This window comes from Herpailurus yagouaroundi, unplaced genomic scaffold (genome assembly GCF_014898765.1).
Source record: "Herpailurus yagouaroundi ecotype Mexico unplaced genomic scaffold, PumYag 159, whole genome shotgun sequence".
Taxonomy (NCBI): Eukaryota; Metazoa; Chordata; class Mammalia; order Carnivora; family Felidae; genus Herpailurus; species Herpailurus yagouaroundi.
The window spans coordinates 17,212,507-17,226,063 of record NW_024412400.1 but is presented as its reverse complement, the minus strand read 5'-3'; the positions used below and the strand labels follow the sequence as shown (position 1 = coordinate 17,226,063).

The window sequence follows — 13,557 nt, the reverse complement described above, 5'->3', positions numbered from 1 at the left end:
GTTTTTATAAATAAAGTTTTATTGGAACACAACCCCATTCGTTTGTTTACATATCGTCTATGGCTGCTTTCATGCTACAATGTTAGATCCCCGGTAGCCCACAAATTCTGAAATAGTTCACTGTCTTGCCCTTGACAGAAAAAAGTCTTCTGACCCGTGCCATGGAGATAGGAACATTGGGACAGGAGTCCAGTCATCCTGAATGTAATCGGGCTCTGTTCTCTAACTGTTGATGTTTGATCTTCTAATTCCTTGTTCCGTTCCGAGTCTCAGTGGCTAGGCCTATACCTGAATAAGCTGGGCTAGATCCTATCTCGGACTCCTTTCACCTCAAATACAAGGTTATTTTTTTTTTTCATTTCACTGTACTACTAGGGGACAAGATGCCATCACTACCACCCGTTTGAACCATAACGCAATTGCCATTTTTGTAGATCAAAATTAATCACATGTTGGCGATTTTATGTGATTCAACCTTTAGAAACAGCGGTTTTGCAGCTCAGAAAAGGGGGAGGGTGTAAATAATTACAATTTTTTTCTGAGGGCCTTGGGGAGAGGGTGCGAGTAACTTGTACACTGGAAGGTGGCTGGGGGAGTGGCAGAAAAAGGACGAGGTACTGAAAGTTCAGGCTGGAAACATCGAAATTGGCTAACTTGGTACCCTGGCTAATGTCTTACTTTATTATTTCTTGCCACAGACAAAGCACATGAAAGCCACTCAGATGAAATCACTAAAAGAAGCCACTGTTGATGTGCGATCTGTTAGTCGGCCCTTATATAGAGAGTTGTCTTCGTCTTTGTTACAGCCTGGGGTTTAGAAAGACTGGGAACAAGGGTAAGGTCTTAAAAGTGCAAGGCAGACTTTCTCTTGGCTAAAATTAAACGTCAAGTTTTATTCACGCATTGAGGTTACTTAGGGAGGTAGCTGAATTCTATAAAGTCTCAATAACTAGCAAAACACATACCTGGGTGGAAAAGCCAGCTAATCTGGAATGCGTGTTGGGGAATGACTCCATAAAGAGGATCCTGTCATTGAGCTGCGGGATTTGCCAATGTTTCTTTCATAACCTATACACCTCTAGATTCTGCAGCTCAGCCAGAAAGAATAAATGTCCCTGCCCCGGTGACGGGGTTCTTTCAGCACCTTGTAATTAGAAAGGCTCAAGAACCTTCTACTTCAAGGTCTAGTGAGAACAATTTCCATAGGAGCTACTGATATTATACCCATTCTGCCACCTCCCACCATTCAGTTCTGATTCTCTGGTCGGCCTGTTCTCCTAGGTCAGAACCTGAACTCTGCATTTTAACCTCTTCCTTCCTATAGGATGCACGTTCCCCTTCCCACATACTGACATGTCCTTGACCTACCGTCTCATTTACGGCTCATTTACGTCATTTACGTCTCATTTACGGTCATTTAGCCTCTGTGGATTTTTCTTCCATCAACTCTGAACTATGTTTACTTAAAGTCTTTATGATGTTTATTATAACGTCATGTAACTCTTTGTGACATTATAACTTTTTGTTGGATTATTGTAATTACAATTATGGTAACGTAATTCATGTTATTGTAATGTAATTTACTGTAATGTGATTTCATGTAGATAACGTTTTATTTATGTCCTTTCTAGTAATAATATTCAAGTCGTTTAAGGACATGGGCGCCTGGGTGGCGCAGTCGGTTAAGCGTCCGACTTCAGCCAGGTCACGATCTCGCGGTCCGTGAGTTCGAGCCCCGCGTCGGGCTCTGGGCTGACGGCTCGGAGCCTGGAGCCTGTTTCCGATTCTGTGTCTCCCTCTCTCTCTGCCCCTCCCCCGTTCGTGCTCTGTATCTCTCTGTCCCAAAAATAAATAAATAAATAAATGTTGAAAAAAAAATTAAAAAAAAAAAAAGGACAATGGTAGGCTGTGAATTGGAAAGAAAAGTTGATCTATAAAGGGGTGAATTCAGATCATCTCCAAAGCCTTTTCAACTCTGGCAGGTGTGGATTCTGTATATTACAACTCCAGTGTTCTCCTGGTCCTCATGCCCTTTGCAACCAAACAGCCCATCTTTTCTTGATTTGTGCCAATTTTGGACCCAGTTCTGCAGCAGGAGTACCTGGCCATTGGTATGACCATTTGTGACCACTCATAATTCTGAGGGAAAGACGTGGCCACTTTTTAGAAATTCTGCTCTCGAGAACTTTCTGACCTAAACGACAATAACTGTGCGCAGAAGAGAAGTGAACTTAAAAAAATCTCCTCTGCATGCACGTTCTTGCCTTTGTATTCTGACATAAATTTTTCACATTTTGAAGTCCCCGTGAGGTTAGAAACCAGACATATTAGAAAAGAGAGTTCAGGTAAGTAATAAAAACTACCATTACCATGTATTGAGCACCCTGTGTATAATCCACTGAGCACTGAATGTATATCATTCTTAATCTTTTTTTTCCCCCAAGTTTACTTATTTTGAGAGGGAGAGCGTGCCAGTAGGGGAAGGACAGAGAGAGAGAGAGAGAGAGAGAGGGAGAGAGAGCATGCCAGCCGTGCAGAGCCCTACGCGGGACTCAAACTCACAAGCCATGAGATCGTGACCTGAGCCAAAACCGAGAGTCGGACACTTAACCAACTGAGTCACCCAGGTGCCCCTTAATCTTTTTTAATCGCCTCCTGAGATCTCTGCCGAGCCATTAGCAGCAGATCCGTTTTGCAGATGAAGACTGGGAGGCTTCGAAAAAGTAAAAAGCCAGTACGGCTAGTTAATGTTGGCACCAGATTCCAAGCCCCCAAATCCCGGGGGCCCCTAAGCGAATGTCCTTCCCACTGTGTTGGGTAACAAGGCGAACTTAACCTCCCACAACTCCACCACGGGTATCTCTTTTCCATGACGCTTCAGGGAGCTTTTGGAGACGAAGGACATTTAAAGGACTTCACAACCTCTTTAGTTCCACCCATTACTGTGGAAGCAGCTGTCATTTTTCACCAACATAGGAACCGAGGGTGGATCCCATTGTCAGGAAGTCACTGTGGATGCCTCTGCTCGGCTCTGTCCTACGGACACAGAGCCTGTCACCGCCAGGCAAGCATGACTCCCAACAGGAAGAAAGCCTGATATACTATGCCAGGGAACACTCAAAATTTAATGTTCCGGAGCCCTCTGTGAAAATTGGACAACTGTCCGTCTGTCTCTCTTTATGTTCCTTTCATGGTTGCTTGTTCTGTTTTATTGCCACACATGTGCTTTTTTATAGGTTGTTGTAAGCTGGAAAATATTATGAACAGTTTTGGCTTCAGAGACTCTCAGTTTAACTCCAGAATCTTAAGATGGGAGCTCTTTTTCCCTGCCTCTTCAGAACGCGCTCTCCTGTCAAAATCACAAAATAGGGAAAATAGGGTATTTCCTTTAAAAACTCGCAGCCTTTTGGAGAGACAGAGTCTCAGAGTTCACAATGATGGGACATAAAGTTAGTGTTATTTCTGTATCTTTTCTTAAAGAGAAACCATGATATTAAATACAGGCAGATTCATGGTAACTAAAACCTAGTTAATTCCTATTGTCCTTAAACATACACAAGGACCCTGCTGGACAGAGACCATCTCTAGTTTCAACATGTCTGGGGCTTAGTAAATTGTTAGTGTTTAGGGAATGCCAAATACAATAGTATGGTCCACATACATGCATTCTAAATCTTTTTCTAGGCCAGGTAAAAATAAGAGAAAGTAAAAGAAACTTGTTAGGAATTTGAGTAAACGGAGTATAACAATTTTGCTCATTTCCTCTGCCTTTGGTCAGTATCTCTAAATTTCTGAGGCTTAGGGAGGTCCAAGGCTTTCACCTGAATATTTTAGAAATAGTTTATGTTTTGGGCATGATTAAACACTTTTAGTGGTCTTAGGCCTACAGCCACATATGTCATAGGTAAGAGTGTATTCCTTAAGACTGGACAGGTATTGATTACTTGAATGCAATGCCTCTCTTCCCCAATAATAGAGGAATCTTTGTGTCTTCTTCTTGATGTCTTTACAATTTCCCCAGACTCTGGTCGAGTCCAACATGTAATCCTTTGAATAGTTCTAACGAGGAGCTGGGTTCATTGTGTTTGTTGAACTTTACCCCAAAAGGATCAGGAATATGTGAACATGAATTAGAAACAAAAAGATTATTGTTCAATTTCGTCAAATTAACTACAATGCCCAAAGGAGAGTCTCAACTCGGGAAGTGCGTTCTTGAATAGAAATTGGCTCTCAGTCCACAGAGGCGGTCATAAAAACAGGAATGGATTTTCCGCTGACTTATTCTTGCCAATGATTATTCCTAAGGAGAGCATGTTTGAAAGAATATATACCAAAAAAAAGACCAAACATGGAGAAAAGAGAGAGATTAATGGTTTAGACGTAATATTAGATTCCTTTAGATATTCTGTTTATTAGATAGTTAAACAGAGACATTTTAAAAGAGCATTTTTGATCTTAGGAAAATTGAGCCTATGAAAATTGGAATCACCATAATAGCTCTGAGTTGGCTATGAGATACGAGACTTTCCATGTGTTCCAAATTTGTCTTGATGAATTCATCAATCTACAGCTCCTGTACATTTCAGATGAGCTATTTTGGTCCTACTGATGAAAAACTCATCCATATAACCTTGAGTGATAGGAAATTCAACTCCATACAGGTAGACTAACATGAGGACAGGTAGAATTAGCACCAGATGGCTGCCCCCTGGGCCGTCTTCACAAGGTGTCGCCCAGCAGTGTCACAGAAGCTCTGGTGATTTATTCTGTGTCATCACGGTGAGACAGCCCCCTTCCTCTGTCTTTGTTTCTCGGTTTTTCTATTTTGACTCCCACCAAGGTTTGAATGGTGTTTTGGTAATTTAAATGGGGGAGAGAGAGAGAGAAGGGGGAGGAGGGTTGTATGGGAAGGAAGGAAGAGAGGGGAGAAGGAAGGAGGAAACTAGACAGACAAGAGAAAGAGAGAGACTCTAACCCCGTAATGTGATCTCCAGGCCACCTCCAAGACCTTGAGGCCACCAGACCAACCACTGGCCGGTGGTGCCGTCAGCACTCTTACTTTTTTACTTTGCCATGAGAATAAGATTGAAAAGAACTGTCACCTCTCTCTTCTTCTCTCTGCCCCTCCTCTTCTCATGTGTGCTGTCAAAAATAAATATATAAACTTAAAAAAAAAATTTTTTTAATGGGGGGTAGGGCACCTGGGTGACTCAGTCAGTTAAGTGTCTGACTTTTGATTTGGGCTCGGATGACGATCTCATGGTCCATGAGATCGAGACACATGTCGGGCTCCCCGTTGACAGCATGGAACCTGCTTAGGATTTCCTCTCTCCCTCTCTCTGCCCCTTCCCTGCTCATACTCTCTCTGGCTCTGGCTCTCTCAAAAATAATTTTTCTTCAATTAAAAATAAATTAATAAAAGAGCTGCCACTTATGTAGTATGCTACATGCATTACCTCTGTCTAACACCTGGAAAAGAGAAATAGTGAAACAAAGACTGAGCTAACCAACTTTCCTAAGGTTGCTCAGACAAAAATGACGGGACCGGGTTTCAATTCTGGCTCTGACCAATCTCTTCTTTTCACCCATCCGTGTTAGATGCAGACGTTGAGGCGATGCAAAGGTTTTTAAAACACTGTATCTGTCTTTAAAGATCTTGCACTGCTATGGGGAAATCATAATCACCTAAAACCACTTAGATCTAAAACTCTGTTCTCTGCTCTGTAAGGTGTTAGATTTCATAAAGCTTGTAACAACCCCTCCCACCCACGTACCTGCTGCTCATATGTTGATTTACTATACGTGTCCCGTATCTGCTATCTTTAGTTGTTTTCCTAGCTTTCCCTCCTCTACTCCCGTGTTAACCTGATGCCTGGCACACAGTGGCATCTCATTTAAGGTTCACAGAATGACCAAATCAATAGTTCTTGCTGATGGGAGATTTCGACAATTTGTGGATGTCCTTTTGGATGTCACGATGATTGGCAGCACCGTAGGCATTTAGGGGGCAGCGGCTACGAGGCTGGATGTCGGGCACTGTGCACAGTAGTTGCAAAGAATAAAGAATTACCTCATACCCTCATTGACTTCCCACTGTCCCACCAGACGTTCCTGTTAAGAACCCTCCCTCCCAGATAAATTATGTTTAACTGAACTTAGCCATAACTCATTTTTACATATAAATGCAAACTATTACATGAATTTATTATACTGTAAATTATTTAGAGCTATAACTGCTGTGCAGATGGAGAGTAGGCTGCTCTTTTTTCCGTTTGGGAAGTTTCTAAGGGGCGCCTGGGTGGCTCAGTCGGTTAAGCTTCTGACTTCAGCTCAGGTCATGATCTCGTGGTTCGTGAGTTTGAGCCCCGGATCAGGCTCTGCACTGACAGTGTGGAGTGTGCTTGGGATTCCCTGTCTCTCCTTCTCTCTCTGCTCTTCCCCACTTAGGTGTGCTCTATAGATAAATAGATAAATAAACTTGAAGTTTTTCTTTTTTTTAATATTTATTTATTATTGAGAGACACAGAGCGTGAGCAGGGGAGGGGTAGAGAGAGGGGGAGACGCAGAATCTGAAGCAGGCTTCAGGCTCTGAGCTGTCAGCACAGATCCCAATGCAGGGCTCAGACTCACAAACTGTGAGATCATGACCTCAGCTGAAGTCAGTCGCCCAACCAACTGAGCCACACAGGCACCCCTAAAAAAATTAAAAAGGAATGTTTCTCAGAGTTATTTACTGTTTCAGGTAATCATGTCACTGACGACAGGGTATTCTTCATTGATAGACTTACTCATACCACATGTTTTTATCAGTCTGCATTTGTAGGTAAAATAATCACTTTAATTCTGCATATTGAGGCAAGCATGTTACCACTTCTTTATGCCTGGACATTTATACTTTGAAATAGCTATTATTTTATTATAAATTACTTTGAATTCATCCTTGATATTGCAGTCAGGGCCATATATTGATTTCTTGGAAATTATATGTGTGGGTGGGCGATATTATCTATGGCTTTCATTTGGAAATAGTAAAGCAGATGTTATAAAACATGTTATTAAAAGAAGCATTACATCTTGAAGATTACTGGAATGAGTGGATGGATGGATGCATACATGAATGAATGAGTGAAAAATAATTAACAGGGTCAACTAAACTGCTTTGAACGTAAACGTTCTAGCCACTGAGAGGAAGTTTGTAAGGGACGTGGACAGGAAAAAGTTTGTAAAGCCAAATCCGATGATTATGCCAGGCATGGGCCAATGGGCATGTCCCTGGGGAAAGCCATATGCAGAAGAACGATGGACAGTAGGAAAGTGTTTGAAGTTTCCCATCTTGGAAGGCATGTGGGGTTAGCAAAGAGCCATCTAGCACTTGCCTCTATTTCTTGATGGGTAAACAGTGTCTCCAAGGTGTACAAAAGGGAATGAAATGTATCTTTATTCATGAATTTACTCTTCCAATCTTTATTTAACACATACGTGTTAGGTATTTGGAGTAGGCACCTTAGAGTGTCTCTGATGGTTCGCTGGATAAATTTATCCAAGTAAATGGTTCTTGTGTGTCAGGTCAGATTCTCTACCTCCAAAAGATGCTCAACATCACTAACCATTGGGAAAATGCAAATCAAAATAACAGTGAACTGGCACCCTATACCTTTCAGAATGGCTAAAATAAAAAACACAAGAGATAACAAGTGTTGGCAAAGATGTGGAGAAAAAGGAACCCTTGTGCACTGTTGGTGGGAATGCAAACTGGTACAGCCACTGTGGAAAACACTATGGAGGTTCCTTAAAAAATTAAACGTAGAATTACCATATGACCCAGTGATTTCACTAGTGAGTATTTACCCAAAGAAAATGAAAACACTAATGTGGAAAGATATGTGCACCCCTATGTTTATTGCAACATTATTTACTATGGCCAAGATATAGAAGCAACCCAAAGGTCCATCTATAGATGAATGAATAAAGATACAGGGTGTGTATACACACAGGAATATTATTAAAGTATAAAAAAGAATTAAATTTTGCCATTTCAACAACATGGGTTGATTTAGAGGGTATAATACTAAGTGAAATAAATCTATCAGAAAGACAATTATGATTTCACTCCTATGTGGAACTTAAGCAAACAAAGAAAAAAGGAGACCACAAACAGACTTAAATATAGAGAACAAACTTGTGGTTGCTAGAGAGAAAAGATATGGTGGTGCATGAAATAGGTGAACGGGATTAAGGGTACACTTACTGTGATGGGCATATAGAAACATATAGAATTTTTGAATCATTACATTGTATACCTGAAACTTATGTAACACGGTATTAATTATACTTGAATAAAAAAAAATGCTACCTCCTATGCACCTCATCTTAGGATTTATCAGGACAAATGTTGGGAACTGTTATAGATTGAATGGCATATCCCAAAAGATGTTGAAGTCTTAACCCTCAGTATCCATGAATATGAATTTACTTTTAAAAACAGAGTCTTCTCAGATGATCGAGTTAAGATGAAGTCGTTAGGGTGGGTCCTAATCCAGTACCACTATGTCCTTATGAAGAGAGGAAATCTGGACACAAAAAGGCAGATAGGGAGAGAGCGCCGTGTGAAAGTTCGTGTTAGGCTTCCGGAAGACAAAGAATGCTAAGGATTGCCAGCAAATGAGCACAAACTAGCGGAGTGTCATGGAACAGATTTTTCCTCACAGCCTTCAGAAGCAAGCCTGCCTGCACCTTAATTTGGGGGTACTTCTAGTATCCAGGGCTGTTTGTGGTCCTTTGTTATTAGTTGCCCTAGGAAACTAATAAGGCTTCTAATTTGGGACTACACCTTCCTGTCACCGAAGAAGGAAAAACTATGCTTTTGATCTCTCCGTCCTCTGAAAGTACCGAGTTATTTAGCTATTTTCTCATAATTTTATGCTCACAATAACTCTTTTTCTGAATTATGTGGTTGCTTTGGCTTAGACTAATTCTATTTCAGGCAAGTTTTTGTTTTTGTTTTCCTTTATAGCCAGCCTTCCTTGATTCTGGTGGCTCCACGTCCATGGTCATGAATCACAGTGATCATATTTTTTTAAAAAACAAGTGCCTCTCTTGGGGTACCTGGGTGGCTCAATCCGTGAAGCATCCGAATTCAGCTTAGGTCATGATCTCACGGCATGAGTTTGAGCCCTGCGCTGGGCTCTCTGCTGAACAGCTCAGAGCCTGGAGCCTGCTTTGGATTCTGGGTCTCCCTCTCTCTCTGTCCCTCCCCAGCATGCATGCATGCATGCATTCATTCTCTCTCTCTCTCTCAAAAAGAAATAAACACTTTTTTTTTTTTTAATGAGTGTGTCTCTAATCCTCTGGTTTTATTTGGGTCCTATCCTTGGATCCTAAATTCCCACCCCCTTTCTTGACCTTTACATGTCTTCTTTAATATCTATTTTGTTCTTAATTTTAAACCCTCTGCCTCATGACTCTACCTACTCATCACCGTTATATATTGGAGCCTGTGGGACTCTCCACAAGAAGCATTCATGTTACAAATTCACATTTCAAGTCCCATCACTGCGAGATTATCAGTGGCAGTGATATGATTCTAATTATTCGTTGCTTATTGTCTCAAATATCACGCTGTTGGCTCACCCAGCAACCTCTGGCACTCTTTCTTCAACCCTGTGCTCCTTGATTTCATACTTACGAGTAGTTTTGTCATATCATTAGTTCTGTCGGTGGCCTGTTCTTTATATCTACCCCCCTTAGTTCTCTACATCTGGGATTTTTTTAGTTACTTCCGGCCAAAACCCTTTTAAAATATTTTGGAAGCCACCCAAGCTTGTACCACATATAAATTTAAAGATCCTGGGCCTCACGAAATCCTGCCCTGGTTCACTTTGCCTTCAGTGAAGTGGGTGAGTCACCTTATATAATAACATAAATTTGATAATCTGAAAATCTGCATCTATACAGTTTTTTTTTTTTTCAGTGTGTTAAAATTTCCACAAGCCATTTTACTGGTGAAAATGACTCCTTACCAATGAGCGTGCATATTTTTAATTTGGGGCTGAGATATTTTGCCAAATACCCATAGGTGTACAGATGTTTGGATAAAACAAAATTTCTAGGGAGTTTGGGGAAGAAGAACAGTGATTATCTGGGACCCTGTGGGCACCAATGACAGCAGTAAATTATGTGGCTATTATTTTGGGGGGAGTGGCAAAATGTAGCACCGATGAGAGGTACTACTCAGATACTGCCCTTAGCCTTGGGGAGCTTACAGTCAGAGAGACGCATACTCATTAGGAAATGTTCATCCTGTTCACCCGAGAACAGTGTAATGCTGTAATTTGGGGGTGCAGGAGAGGAATCTAAAAATGGGGCAAGACAGGTTGCTCTTTGCAGGCCCCAACCCGGGTGCTCGAACATATTTTTTAACCTCTGTGTGCCTCAGTTTTCTCACCTGTAAAATAGGACAATAAAGGTACTCAAAGGGTTGTGATGAGACCTCCATCAGTTGATGCGTGTAAACTTATCTAGCGCTCGGCCACTAACAGTGCTTAGAGTATTTGTAACTGTGCTGTAACAATACAAACCCTAGAAATAGCAGTCATTATTAGTATCTGCGGTCAGAAGCTGTCCAGTCATAAGCAAAAACCTTTTCCGTCATGGGGCTGACATTCTCACAACCGTTTCCAAAACGTAAGGGTTGTTCTACACACACACACACACACACACACACACACACACACACACACACATTTTTCCATATTTCTTAGAAGTCCATATCAGGCATATGGAAGATTTCACTTTACAGAGTTTGTACCCTGCCAAGATTTCCCTTTAAACCAGAATTCTCTAGCAGGTGGTCTTGCGTTTGGGTATTGGAAAGGACTCTTTTGCCCGAGTAACCGTGGCCTGCTGAATAATTTTGTATTCATCACCAAGAGACCACATCCAAGAAATAAGTGTGTATTTGAGGTTATCTTTGACAGATGAGATCTTCTCAGAGTCAGGGAACTTAGGTAAGAGCTGAACTTTCCTGTCTTCCCAGAGCCTTTAGGCTCTTCTGGTTACTTTTTCTTCAGAAACCATCTAATAATGCCTGGCTGAATTTTAGTGATGTGTTTAATAATGTACATTTCTCAAGCATTGTGGTTTTTGCTTCTATTAATACCAAGCTACTCTCATATTAATCACGTAATGGTTATGAAGTTGGCCAATCCAAAAAAACATACTTAAAGAAAAAAAGCTTATCTTGACCTTTCATAAAGTGAATAGCACTTTAATGATGACCATATGCTTAAAAAGAAAGCCAGCCTTCAGCATACTTAGTAAACCTCTTTTATCAGAATGGCATAAAGTGATATTTTACAAAACAGGGATTAGGGATTTCCATGAGTTCTGATGGAAATCTTTGAAACGTGAGGTGAAATTCACACCACCCTTGACTCTTGCTCTGACTTGTAGGCAATTTTGGGATTTCTTTCTTTTTCCACAAAAAAATCTTATTCCAGAACCAAGGTCAGAATAAAGCAAAGGATGCATGTAGCACTATCGATAATATTTTGTTCAGTTCTGAATCCCTAAGGGGTCAAGTATACACCTATTGATGCAAAGGCGGACATCTTCTTTAGTACTGGCCACAATTTCTCGATCTCTGCTTTGAGGACAGAGAGCAGAGAGATGTGTCCAGGGTCGGGCAAACAAAGAAGTACTTCATACTAACAGAAAAAGACAAGGCCTGACACCTGGAGTCCAGCACTCCCACTGCAAACACAGCGGGCAAAGACAAAATGTGTAACAAACTTGTACAAATCAGAAGAAAAAAGACCAATCATTAAGGAAATCCAATTCAGGACCACATTGGATGCCATCTTCTATCCATGAAAGTTACATGAAGTAAGTGTGGTGACAGAACCAAATGTTGGAGAGAACGTCAGTCAACGGACACTCTGAGATAAATTGCCGGTGAGAAGCTAAATTACTATCGTCATCTTGGAAATGGCTCACATTATCCTGTAAAATTGAAATATGCAGATTTCTTATGATCAAGCCATTTGTCTTCTCGGTAACTATCCTAGAGAAGCTCTTTAATATGAATACCAGGGTTTGCGGCGCCTGGGTGGCTCAGTCAGTGGAGTGTCCGACTTCGGCCAAAGTCATGATCTCGCGGTTTGTGAGTTCGAGCCCCGCGTCGAGCTCTGTGCTGACAGCCGGGAGCCTGGAGCCTGCTTTGGATTCTGTGTCTCCTCCTCTCTCTGCCCCTCCCCTGCTCCTGCTCTGTGTCTCTGTCTCTCAATAATAAATAAACGTTAAAAAATTTTTTTAAAAATATGAATGCCACAATTCATGTTGAAAGAAGTTCATGGTAGTGCTGTTTGGAAATTGTAAAAAAAAAAAAAAAAAATTGGATACCAACCAAATATTTATGAACAAATGCAAAAAATAAGCGGTGACGTTGTCATTAAATTCAATCGTGTGCCTCACAGAAAGTGAAGCTACAGGCATCAACATGCATAGATCACAGAAACACAGTGTTGAGTTAAACACAATTTTTGGCAACAGGACGTTAACATTTTTATAAATACAAGAGAAACAATTTTTGTAAGATATATGTAACAAAACTGTACATTAAGAAGTCAAGGCAATAATAAAGAACAAATCCAAGGTAATAGATACCTTCTAGAGGTTTAACAAAATAGATGAGTGGATAGGACCGAGAAGCAGCACAGGCGTGCACGCAACAGAGGTGATAGAGTTCTAACTGTCAAATATGCACATGCACATGCACATATGTTTATTTTTGTAGGTGTTAAATGCACCTTAAAAAGATAAGCTATCACTCTATCCATTGCTTGATGGCAGTATCCTTAAACGAAAAAGTCACATTCTGAAAAAAAGGCAAATGGACAGTGAAAATGTTTGTTTTTTTTTTTTAATTTGGGTCTTAAGAGTAATTGTACGAAACAGAAGAGACTCATGAATATGGAGGACAAAGAGAGGGCTACTGGAGTGGGGTGTGGGAGGGGGGATGGGCTAAATGGGGAAGGGGCTCTAAAGAATCTACTCCTGAAATCAGTGTTGCCCTATATGCTAAGAAATTTGGATGTAAATTTAAAAAATAAAATAAAATAAACCCTTTATTAGGATTCCGCCAGATACATTATTTTCTCACTAAAAATAAATGAACAAAATATGAAAAAAAAGTGTACTAATGCAAATTTGAAAGTGAGATGCAAAGTAAGACTTTATTTCTTACTTACAAGTAGGCAAAGATTTGAAAGAATGATCCCATTGTTATTCAGGCCATATAGAGAAAAGCAGCCTTGATGGTGAGAATGAAAATTGATATATCCTTTCTATGGAATAATTTTACAGGAAATGACAGGGGCCTTAAAATATTCATACTGACGGCTTTGCATTTTTGCTCCTGTGAATTTCTTTGCAAGAAGTAAATGTTTTAGTGTGCTTGGGGAAATAGGTATTAGCACAGATTTGTTTAATTAAAAAACAAAGAAACTGAAGGCAAACTTCCTCCGTAATAAGAGGTGATTGATTAAAGTAGAGAATGAA

General features: G+C 40.6%; 1 protein-coding gene across 6 annotated transcripts in view; it reads left to right on the top strand.

The window, feature by feature from the left end:
• The window catches only part of RARB (retinoic acid receptor beta), a 771,689-nt gene that overhangs the window by 366,989 nt on the left and 391,143 nt on the right, over positions 1 to 13,557 (top strand). The window lies entirely within an intron of this gene.